Raw genomic sequence first — 12,894 nt, 5'->3', positions numbered from 1 at the left:
GCACACAGAAATTCAAATCCAGAATTTTTTTAAAAAAACAGCAGAGTGGCCCAATGGTCACAGAAAATCATAAAAATGCAGAAAAAAACCACACAAGCTTCCAGATTCTTGCAAACCCCTTCCCAACACCAAGTCCTTGAATTCCAAACACCCCAACCCAAAATCCAAACCCCCCCAAAAAAGTTTTAAAAGCTTAACTTACCAAATGGCTGCAAAAGAAGTTTTGGAAAAGCTTCAAAAATCACCAAATTCTTAAAAAAGCTCAAAAAAGGCTACTATGTACACTGCGTTCTATGAGTTGCTCCTCGAAGTCAAGTCGCAATTGCATTAACGGTGTTAAGAAAAAGGAAACAAACTTGCAAGACGTTTTCGTCTTGCGAAGCAAGCCCATAGGGAAATTCGTCTTGCGAAGCAGCTCAAAAACGGAAAACCCTTTCGTCTAGCGAGTTTTCCGTCTTGCGAGGCATTCGTCTTGCGGGGCACCACTGTATATATGCATTATGAAACTTTTAGCAAGGGTCAAATTAAAAGGACACTTAAGTTTTTAGAAATGGTCACTAACTTTTATTTTCGGGGAAGACTCTTATTCCTTGCGTTAAGGGAACCTAAATTCTGTGTGATTGCCATAAAACTTAGGGAACAAGCTATGCTATCATAATGATTAAGGCCTTAAATGATAATTTTAGGTTATATGTTAGTGACTAAGTTTTAATTTATATTTTTTTTAACTATTGCTATATCTGTATTGTCCGTGTTATGCCTAATTGCTAATTCAAATGTATCCCTATCGTGTTTTATGACTTCCTTGATATTGTATGTGGGCTGGAACTGGTCTGTGACCGAAATATTAAACTTCACTTATTCCTTGAGTGAGTTTTTTGACCTACACAAATTCAGCAGGAACTCATTTTTGCTCTAGTGATGAACATCCACATATTCAACTGCCCAGCTGTTTTGTACCAGTTTACAAGTGCAAGAGAAGGGCGTTCATGACTCTAGCCCTATACTGAAATAGCTTACAAGATGTTGATGGGGGGTGGGAGCTGCGGAAAAAGGAGAATTCCATAAAATCATAGGATTGTAGAGTTGGAAGGGACGGTGAGGGCCATCTAGTCCAACCCCCTGCAATGCAGGAATATTTTGCCCAATGCGAGATTCGAACCCACAACCCTGGGATTAAGAGTCTCAAGCGGCTCTGGCTGGGGAGGGCGGGGTATAAATAAAATTTCGGACTTGCCGATCAGAAGGTTGGCAGTTCAAATCCCCACCACGGGGTGAGCTCCCGTTGCTCGGTCCCTGCTCCTGCCAACCTAGCAGTTCGAAAGCACGTCAAAGTGCAAGTAGATAAATAGGTACCACTCTGGCGGGAAGGTAAATGGCGTTTCCGTGCGCTGCTCTGGTTCGCCAGAAACGGCTTAGTCATGCTGGCCACATGACCCGGAAGCTGTCTGCGGACAAACGCCAGCTCCCTCGGGCAGTAAAGCAAGATGAGCGCCGCAACCCCAGAGTCAGCCTAATGGTCAGGGGTCCCTTTACCTTACCATTATTATTATTATTATTATTATTATTATTATTATTATTATTATTATTATTTGCTCCAGCTGAGTTAGGAGAGGGATATACACGGTTTGCCTGAGGAGTCTCCCAAATGCAACAACACATGGAAGTCAAAGCCAGGCAGACATTGCCGGAACAAGGCAGAGAAAGCTTGCAGCTTTGTCCCGGTGCCGCTAATGCAACAGCTGCGAGACCTGGAGACCCACCAAAAGGCTGCGTCGGGAACCGGATGCCTTTGAAAACCAGTTCTCCTGTGAAACGAGGCATTGACTGGGGAGGCTGCTTGTGCGAAAGACTCAGCATCACCACCTGCTTGTTTACTCCGAGAACAAAAGCGACCCCGAGAGCTTGTTTAGGGTGGTAATGGCTAACGCTGCAATCCTAGACGCACCTGCTCAGAAATCAGAATCATAGAACTGCAGAACTGTCAAGTGGGAGGGGACCCCAGCGGTCATCTAGTCCAACCCCCCTGCGATGCAGGAATCTCAGCTAGAGCATCAGTGGTGGCAGCCTCTCCTCCTCGACCACTTCTCCAGCAGCTGCTAAGAGCTGCCCAAGGGAAGAGGCTGGCAGCAGCGGCCAAGGATGCTCTCACAGGATGCTCTCTCACTGCTCCCGCTTGGTACAAAGACTGGCTCACCCTCGTCCTTTTCTGAATCTTTTCCAGCTCTACAATATCCTGCAATACCCAAAACTGTACATAACATTCCACATGCATTGAAACCATAGATTATCCCATTGGCAGTTTTATTTTCAGTCCCTTTCCTGCGGATCCTATGGGGCGAAAAATACGGTAGTCCAGTAGCTCCTTAGAGACCAACTAAGTTTCTTCTAGGAATAAGCAACTAGGAATAAGCAACAAACTTAGTTGATATCTAAGGTGCTACTGGACTATTTTTTAATTTCGATTGCATTAACAATGATATCCATTTTTAATAATAATAATAATAATAATATTGCATTTATTTATTTTTTAAAGATCAGCTGCCTGACAATCATTGGCACAATTTGAGCCTATTGAAAGTGTTTTCAATCAGCTGATCTTTTTTAGCCCAATCCATTAAACACCCAAGCAGTAACATTAACAGACTGTTTAATTCCTTGCCTGTTCGCTTTCTGACGTTTGTTAGCATCTTGGGAAAACTTGTCATCCAGGCCAACGTTTAGCGCTGAACAATTATTGGACAAATCGCAATTAAAACAAAAACCACCGTGCATTTCCGGGGTTTTGAAAAGCTAGTGCTGAACCTCATCTGATCATAGCCATCTCTGCTGCTTCCTAGCACAGAAAGTGAGTCACATTCCCGAATCTTCTCTTGGCTGTAACATTGAAGACAGTTGGAAGAGGCCCATTGCAGGATCGGTCATAGTTTTTCAGTGGGGCCCTGGGGTATGTTGGTTAAGGGGGTTAGGAACTTCACACCCAGGGGGCAAATTTGCCTCCCCAAGCCTCTCTACGTGGCAGAGATGGTGCCAGGTGTGCTCAAATAGTGCTCTGATAGAAGACCCTCTTTCCCAGGCAAACCTCTCCTTGGTGCAACCTTGCCCAGCCAAGTGCCTGTGTTGTTGTTGTTTAGTCGTTTAGTCGTGTCCGACTCTTCGTGACCCCATGGACCAGAGCACGCCAGGCACTTCTGTCTTCCACTGCCTCCCACAGTTTGGTCAAACTCATGCTGGTAGCTTCAAGAACACTGTCCAACCATCTCGTCCTCTGTCGTCCCCTTCTCCTTGTGCCCTCCATCTTTCCCAACATCAGGATCTCTTCCACGGAGTCTTCTCTTCTCATGAGGTGGCCAAATTACTGGAGTCTCAGCTTCAGGATCTGTCCTTCCAGTGAGCACTCAGGGCTGATTTCCTTAAGAATGGATAGGTTTGATCTTCTTGCAGTCCGTGGGGCTCTCAAGAGTCTCCTCCAGCACCATAATTCAAAAGCATCAATTCTTCAGCGATCAGCCTTCTTTATGGTCCAGCTCTCACTTCCATACATCACTACTGGGAAAACCATAGCCTGTGCCTGTAGGATGTATTATAAGCAGTCAAGTACAACACTTCCTGTTTGCCCAGAGTGGACACACAGGGGGATGTTACTTCAGCCAGGAGGACTTCCTGTCACACCTGGTCTGAAGCATCCTCCCCCTGCGTGTGACCAGGTAGATGGGCATGACCCTGGGAGACCCCACGAAAGGGCTGGTCATGCAGCCATCTCCCTCTTTGACTCTTTTGCTGCTCTCTTCTGATACTGAAGCTTTTGCTGTCTGCTGGCTCTCGGCCAGCAGTGCATGGGCTCAATCCCCATACGGGATGAACTCAAACTCTAATCTGTAACCATAAGCTAAAGCCTGCCTTCAGGGAACTTACTGTGAACTGAATGTAAGTAAACTTCTTATCAGTATTTTAAGGAAAGACTGTTGTGTCTTTATTCTTTTTAGGAGGGATAAAAGGGGACTTGCCAGGAACACAATCCAATCTGAACAAAGCCAGATTGGATTGCCTAAGTAAAGAGATTCAAACGAATCTATCAACTAGCTTCCTTCTATATACAGTGGTACCTCGGGTTAAGTACTTAATTCGTTCCAGAGGTCCGTACTTAACCTGAAACTGTTCTTAACCTGAAGCACCACTTCAGCTAATGGAGCCTCCTGCTGCTGCTGCTGCTGCGCCGCCAGAGCACAATTTCTGTTCTCATCCTGAAGCAAAGTTCTTAACCTGAAGCACTATTTCTGGGTTAGCGGAGTCTGTAACCTGAAGCGTATGTAACCTGAAGCGTGTGTAACCCAAGGTACCACTGTACTGGGGAATATATTCTGCTATGGACTCACTAGTGTGAGTGAGGAAGGATAATATTTAATCAATCTATCCTACTATCCACAACATTCCCACAGTGCCAACTTACACATGGCTTGGACTACAACTCCCATGAGCCCAAGCCATTTGGAAGTCGGCACCAGGGCTGGGGGAAGGCTGTACTGGAGACCCAAACTGCTGCTTTCCAATCTATAACAGCATGGTGCCCTCCAGGGGCTGTTGGGACTACAGTTCCCATCATGCTTGACCACCGTCCATGCTGGCAGCATCACATTGGCTATCCCTGCCAACACATTGGCTATCCCTGACCTATCATCACAGCCAGGGCTGCGACCTATCACCCTCCACCAATTGTAAAAGCCCTTGCTGCCTCTTGACAAACTACAACTCCCAGGATTCTTTGCAGGGAGTGTGCCCTTTAGATTCATGGCGTGCATGTAGCCCTTAATGGCACAATCTGAATTTGCCAGTATGTGATTTAATCCCACCCAAAAATAGCAACAGTCTGGAAGTGAGTAGAGAGGGAGGAAATGGGGCAGGGCAAGCTGGGGCCTCTCATTCTGGCTCGGCCACTGTTGCTTGTTTTTATTCTTTGCAGTCCAGTGGATATATTTAGCAACTGGCTATCTGTCCCATTTTGCCTAGGAACAGCTCCAGTGTATTTTAAGGCCGGTTTCGTATTCTGCATGACTGGAGAATCTCTTGCAGAGCTTTCCAAGACGTTCCCACTGTGTCACATTAGCAAGGAGGTTCCTGAAGGATTTCACTGTATAAATGTCACCCAGACACGTTCAGGATGTAGTTTCTTAATGCAGTCAGGATGGATAAAGGTGTTTTTTGTTTTTTTGTTTTGGTTTTACTTGGTTTTACTGAAGCAGCAAAAAGGGAAGGAAAACATGCTTTTGATAAGTTAAGGGTGCTAAGGTGGGGGGTTTTTTGAGCTAGTTTCAGCAAAAAAAATATATACTGGGACTTGCTTTGATTTTTTTAATGTATAATTTAACAAAGTAGTAGTAATAATAATAATAATAATAATAATAATAATAATAATAATAATAATAATAATATGACCCCCACCCACAATACCATTCCATTGTAACTATCCAAGCTCCCAAAATTCCAACACCCCTTGCGATGGTTTGACCCCTTTCCGTTTTAACAGTACAAATTGTACAAACACTTTCCATATCTCCTCAAAATCCTGCATGTTTCCCTTCCTACCTTAACAGCACATGTTAATTTATTATTAATGACTATATCCCACACATCTTTATACCAGTCTTCCATCTTATATTCAAGGATAAAGGGTTTTAATGAGGCTCTGGGTTAGCAAGCAGACCGGGAAAGCTGCTTTGAGGGTTTTTGGGTTTTTTCTACAATCAAGCGGAATATAAATTTAATGAAACAAATAATAAAACACAGCCTCTTGAGGATTGATGCAGATTTTGAAAACTGCAAATAAAATGTGGGAAGCTTGGCCATAGGCACCAATGCTGCTTCTTAAAAAAATAATAAGAATTAAGGTTTATAGAGAAAAATACAAAACTTAATATCTCCCTCCCCCCTTTTTAAAAAAACCAAAGCAAAACTTTTAAATACATACAATAAAAACACAAAGGGGGGAGAAAGAAAAAGAAAGAAATATGAAAGAGTAGAAAAGAGATTAAAAGAGAAAGTTAGAAAATAAGATTCAGAAAATAAAGAACTTCCAGTTATTTATCAGTCCGCTATGTATAAAAAAATATTCTGTCTGCTAGATAAAAATAATATTCACTTCATCCGATCCATTATAGCACCCAACAAAGTGGTGACACTTCTGAACGCCATTTGCAGGCTATGCCTCCATAATTGGAGGCAATAATGTTTCTTAAGATCTTTTGCCTGGTTCCTTGTAACCTCACTTCCTGCAGGGAGGGAACTGCCAGTAGGCCGTCAGAGACGGACCTCAGTGTCCAGGCTGAATGATGGGGGTGGAGACGCTCCTTCAGGTATACTGGGCCGAGGCCGTTTAGGGCTTTCAAGGTCAGCACCAACACTTTGAACTGTGCTTGGAAATGTACTGGGAGCCAGTGTAGGTCTTTCAGGACCAGTGTTATATGGTCTTGGTGGCCGCTCCCAGTCACCAGTCTAGCTGCCGCATTCTGGATTAGTTGTAGTTTACGGGTCACCTTCAAAGGTAGCCCCACGTAGAGCATGTAGTCCAAGCGGGAGATAACCAGAGCATGCACCACTCTGGCGAGACATTCTGCGGGCAAGTAGGGTCTCAGCCTGTGTACCAGATGGAGGTGGTAGACAGCTGCCCTGGACACAGAATTGACCTGTGCCTCCATCACAGCTATGGGTCCAAAATGACTCCCAGGCTACACACCTAGGAAGCGCTGTTCCCCTAATGCACTTCACAAGGAACTGTTGCTGGATGGATGCCTGGACCCGATGATACAAGGATCTGGAAGGCTTGCCATACTGGAAATGTAGTACCAGCTGCTCCTGCGTGTGTGTTTATATGGATTTTCATTGTAAGTTGTTTGGGGAGCCAATTTTTGCTGGAAAAGATATGAATTAAATAAAGGGTTAGCGGCATTCTGTCGATCGTGTGTGCGTGTTCCGATCCTGGCAGCAAGCTCCCCAGAGCCCGACCGACGGTGAAGCGGGATGAAGCGCCAAGCAATTTGCAGGGATGTAGCTTTTTAATGCCGGCGTGGGCTTGGGCAGGTAAAGAAAACAGCTCCGGAACGGTGAGGACACAACAGTAAAGAAAAGGGGGCGAAAAGGATCACAATCGCCAAAGCCACCGGGAATCCTCGGGATGATCATTAAACGCTGTAAAACAAAGAACTCTAAACAAAGTAAACGAAATGCAAGTCAACCTAATACAAACCTCTAGGAGTAAAAACGTGGTGGCTAGCCGGCGAAAAGAGGGCGAGACCCTCTACACCGGCCCTAAATAGGGCCATATAAAGCTAAAATAGAAATCCATATAAAGCTAAAATAGAAATGTTATGTGTTGGTGTGGGGGGGGGGTTGCTGTTGCGGACATAAAACCAGCTTCCTGGTTCTTCCCTCTGGGAAAGGGGCAGAGCAGCAGATGGAGGTTGGAGCTGGTAGAGAAGGCAGTCCTTAGGAGCAGTCTTTCCTTCGATCTGCCGAGTCTCCTGCTCCCTGGCAACTGATGGCATCGTCCAGATGGCACTGGCTCTTCCCTGCAGAAGGAGCAGCAAGCGAAGATGCCAACTCACAAAGCAGTCCTCCTATTGATCTGCAGGCTCCTCTAACTTAGGGATGAATATATCAAGTACCGTATTTTTCACTCCATAAGACACACTTTTTTTCCTAAGGGGAAATGTCTGTGCGTCTCCCCAAATCAACACAGACTGTGGAAACTTCACACTGGACTTCAAGCATCTGGCATTGTGTGCCTCCCCATTCTTCCTCCAGACTCTGGGTCTTTGGTTTCCAAATGAGATGCAAAAGCTGCTCTCATCAGAAAATAGATTTGGGGAGCCATGTCATCAGCTGGTGTTGGTCCACTGTGCTTCATTAAGTTCAGGGTCAACGCAGCCGTCTACCAGGAGATTTTGGAGCACTTCATGCTTCCTTCCGCAGTGTCTGGGGCTCAGCCTGGAAGCTCACTAGGTGCATATATGGGCCAGTCCCCATCTCTCAGCCTAACCCACCTCACAGGGTCATTGTGGGGGATTCAATGAGGAGGAGGAAAGCCACAATGCCACTTTGAGCTCCTTGGAGAAACAGGTGGGATATAAATATATTAAAGAAATAAATGAAATTGAGATCCTACTCCCTAAGCGACAGATTCCACCTCCTGTCTTCGCCTCGAAGGTCGCTGAAATTGCCAAACCAATTTGTAGGCACAAATCGCCCACGAAATCAAGGCGGTATTTATGTGGTTCACGTGAACCAAAGTGGTTTGTTGATTTTGGAGCTCCTTCTAAGGCTTTTGAGGTCTTCCTTTCCCCTCTTTCCCCTATCCAGGCTCTCGCCGCGATGGCAGCCAGTGGGACTGTGTCACACCCATTGGCCAAAGATTGCTGTGATATCAGAGCAGTTTATCCAATAGCATTGGGGAGGTGGGGAAAGCAGCAAGGTCAGAGGTCAAGGAGAGCACTGCAACAGTGGTGTGGTCAGAGGAGTGCAAGGTGAAAATAAAAATGCATCTTGCAGTTTTCTGGAGTGACTTTAGAAGAAAGTTAATAGGAAACTGCCTTGTTTACACCATTGGCCCATCTAATTCAGTACTGGCTACACTGACTGGCAGCAGCTAGTCAAGGTTTTAGCAGAAATATACCTGGGAGAAAAGGGAGATGTTTAATAGTACCCCACCCTTTTTGCAGTAGGAGCTGGTATGATCACCTCTTCATTACTCCTTCAAAGATGATCAGGCGGTGGAGATGAACTTCAGAGTCCTAGAGAGAGAGCGGTACATATTTTGGGAGCAACAGTGACCTCTAGTGGGAAAACCTCTGAGCACATTACAATTACAGTGGTACCTCGGGTTACAGATGCTTCAGGTTACAGGTGCTTCGGGTTACAGACTCCGCTAACCCAGAAATAGTACCTCGGGTTAAGAACTTTGCTTCAGGTTGAGAACAGAAATCGTGCTGTGGCGGCCCCATTATCTAAAGTGGTGCTTCAGGTTAAGAACAGTTTTAGGTTAAGAACGGACCTCCAGAACAAATTAAGTACTTAACCCGAGGTACCACTGCACAGGGCTTAGGGGGATTTCCTAGACTTTAATGAGAATCTGGGATAAAATCGTTTCCCCAAGCAGGAAGCAGAGCGTGCCAATTTTTAAAATGTTATTCTCGCAGGAATGCTGAGAAAACACACTGAAAACACAGCGCTGAGGTCTGCAACAACAGACTTTCTTCCTTGCTTATAATGAATTCATAACCAGGCCTTTTCCACATTAAAGCTTCGGTTGTGCGATAATAAATGTTCCTATTTGCGATCCGAAATGTGGTTATAAAATGCTTAACCGTCGTGATCCAAGAACAGATATTTGGATGGTGTCCAACTAAATAACGCTCAAGAATAATTGTCTCCATTATATTCTTTATTTAATAAAAGATATTTTTTAAAAATATACCATGGTGGCTTACAAGACTATAAAAGCATAAAACCATGCAATGAGTCTACTCAGAGTAGGGCTAACATTGAATGCAGCCCTTTAAAAACATCTGAAACTATGTGGGCAATTTAGTTGTGATTTGTCTAAAGCATGAACGACTGCCACAGGACTCGAGTGTGGATAGTTTTAGCCGGTTTGGGACAAATTGAGCTTTAGCCGGATTGGGACAAATGTGCTAAATTCGGGAACAGAGCAATCCAAACCCCCTTTGTGTAGGGAGATTCACCAGGGAATGTTGAGATTCAAAACAGGAGCAATTAATTGCATGTTTATTAGAAATTCCAATTAAAACAATTTCCTTTAATTCAACAGAACTGATAAACTTGTTCAGTGATACCAGCTTGTCAAAGTCTAATATTCATTTATAGCTCCAGTGTCCCACTGCCATACCCTTGCCGCGTAGCACCCGACTAAGTAATCCCCACGAGGGGACAGTACTGTCCATTTTGGCCACCACTGCCAGAAAATTACTCAAGCTCCAAATACCTGAAAGACCTTTGCAGGTGCTAGGACTGACAGAAGAGGCCCTCTTTGTTTTCCAGAAGCTCAGACGCTCAGAGTGTGTTGGCATAAGACAGGGCCTTCTCTGTGACAGCCCCAAAGTTGTGGAACTCACTCCCCAGAGAGGTGCACCTGGCCTCTTCCTTGTACAGCTTTTGAAGAACATTGAAGACACACCTCTTTATTCTATCTTCAGACTAATAATAATAATAATAATTTATTTATTATTTATACCCCACCCATCTGGCTGGGTTTCCCCAGCTACTCGGGGCGGCTTCCAGCAAAATATTAAAATACAACAATTCATCATCATCTTAAAAGCTTTCCTAAACAGGCTGCCTTTACAAATCAGATAGTTATTTATTTCTTTGACATCTGGTGGGAGAGTATTCCACGGGGGGGCGCCACTACCGAGAAGGCCCTCTGCCTGGTTCCCTGTAACTTCACTTTTCACAGTGAGGGAACTGCCAGAAGGCCCTCGGCGCTGGACCTCAGTGTCCGGGCTGAATGATGGGGGTGGAGACACTCCTTCAGGTATACTGAAGGAAATATATTTATTTATGGTTCACCTTTTTCCCTGACAGGACTCAAGGCAGCTTACGGATAAGAGCAATAATCACTAGAAGCAGGGGGGGGGGGCTAATTGGAATATTTTAGGACCCGTCTTAAAAAGCATCTTAAAAAGCAGAGACATCACCTTGCTGACAAAGGTCCGTATAGTTAAAGCTATGGTTTTCCCAGTAGTAATGTATGGAAGTGAGAGCTGGACCATAAAGAAGGCTGATCACTGAAGAATTGATGCTTTTGAATTATGGTGCTGGAGGAAACTCTTGAGAGTCCCACGGACTGCAAGAAGATCAAACCTATCCATTCTGAAGGAAATCAGCCCTGAGTGCTCACTGGAAGGACAGATCCTGAAGCTGAGGCTCCAATACTTTGGCCACCTCATGAGAAGAGAAGACTCCCTGGAAAAGACCCTGATGTTGGGCAAGATGGAGGGCACAAGGAGAAGGGGACGACAGAGGATGAGATGGTTGGACAGTGTTCTCGAAGCTAACAGCATGAGTTTGACCAAACTGCGGGAGGCAGTGGAAGACAGGAGTGCCTGGCATGCTCTGGTCCAGGGGGTCACGAAGAGTCGGGCACGACTAAACGACTAAACAACAACAAGACCTGTCTTATTTCTGTAGTTCCAAGTTGTTTTAAACTTTTTAATATTATGGGACCTTAGGGTAATAAATGAAACTGAAAATAGTAATAATAATATGCACCGCGACTCGGAAGAAGGGCTTGCCATTTGCTGCTCCACCTCGGGGAGCAAAAGGTGTTGACTCAGCCCTTACAGAAGGAGAACTATTTTATATATTAAATTTGTATCCTGCCCTTTATCCATAAATCTTGGAGCTGTTCACAGCATAACTGGGGAAGACTAAAGGGAATCATGGTCAGAACAAACCAAGGAAAGAGTGTTTTCCACCCTTGGGTGCTGCAGAGTCCAAGAAGGGGTGGTCTGGGTCAGTGGCGTAGCGTGGGTTGTCAGCACCCGGGGCAAGGCAAGTAATTTGTGCCCCCTAACCCGTGGATTTGCGCCCCCTAACCCATGGATTTGCGCCCCCTAACCCTAACCCCCAGATGTTGCGCCCGGTGCGGCCGGCCCCCCCTGCACCCCCCACGCTACGCCACTGGTCTGGGTGTCACTGAGCTTGCAAGATGATATAAAGAGCCTAAGCAGAGAGTCAGCAGGTATGGTTCTTCCGTAAATCATCATCAGATGATTCTTATTAACCAACCACAAACCGCGTAGTTCTGTCTCTTTTCCTGATGGTTTTCAAACCGACTGGGTGTTTCTCTTCAGCCTCTGCACCACCACAGCTAGAAGCCACCAGCCATGCCACCCCTTGACTCAGATTTCCGTAAGCATCAGTTTCATTAAAAGAACTGGGCTGTATCTCTGTTCGTTGGTGGAAGGAAGATGAAATATACTCAGAGTCGCAAAGTGATTTCATGCTCTTTATTCAGCTCATAGTGGTGAGGAGGAATGAATGAAAGTCATTCTGAAAGGCATTCTGAATCCTATTGTTCTAGGACCAATCAGACTGCTGCAATTTGGATCCTATTGTTCTAGGACCAATCAGACTGCTGCAATTTGGATCCTATTGTTCTAGGACCAATCAGACTGCTGCAGTTTGGATCCTATTCAACTCAGTACATAACAGAAGACATTGCCTCCCTCTCCTGTTCCGCCGACAGATTCCTCCCATGAACAGGCAGCTGTGAATTTCACCCAATATCTGTCACCTAGGTAAACAAAAGATTTAGAGAAACAGTCCTCTACAACTCTACAACTCAACGGTCATGGCAATGTATTCTAGCCTGCTGTAGATCTTTCATATTCCACCAGGGGGCTTTGCAGCACAATAAATATTTCTGCTTCGGAGATCACTGTCGGTGGGGCCAAATCTTAAAATCGACTGCTCACAAGTTTAAGCAGGAAATGGAAGCGTGGAAAGCACAGTGCATGTAATTCCATGTGTATATTCTCTTATTAAGGCTCTATCATAGCTGTCAACTTTTCCCTTTTCTTGCGAGGAATCCTATTCGGAATAAGGGAATTTCCCTTAAAAAAAGGGAAACATTGACAGCTATGGGCTCTATAAAGGACATGGTTACTCTGAAATCAGCATTTGAATTTTTTCTTCATTATATATTAATTATATTCTAGCGAGGGAGGATAAACAGTGAAGATAAGAGCAAGGCTGCATACGCACCATAAATTTAAATCCGAACTAATCTTGCTGTCAGAAAGTTCTTGGTGTTTAGCTGGAATCTCCTTTCTTGTAACTTGAAGCCATTGGTTCGAGTCTTACCTTTCAGAGTAGGAGGAA

This window comes from Podarcis liolepis (assembly GCF_965112155.1).
Source record: "Podarcis liolepis genome assembly, chromosome: 1".
Taxonomy (NCBI): domain Eukaryota; kingdom Metazoa; phylum Chordata; class Lepidosauria; order Squamata; family Lacertidae; genus Podarcis; species Podarcis liolepis.
Note: the sequence above shows the minus strand (reverse complement) of the source record.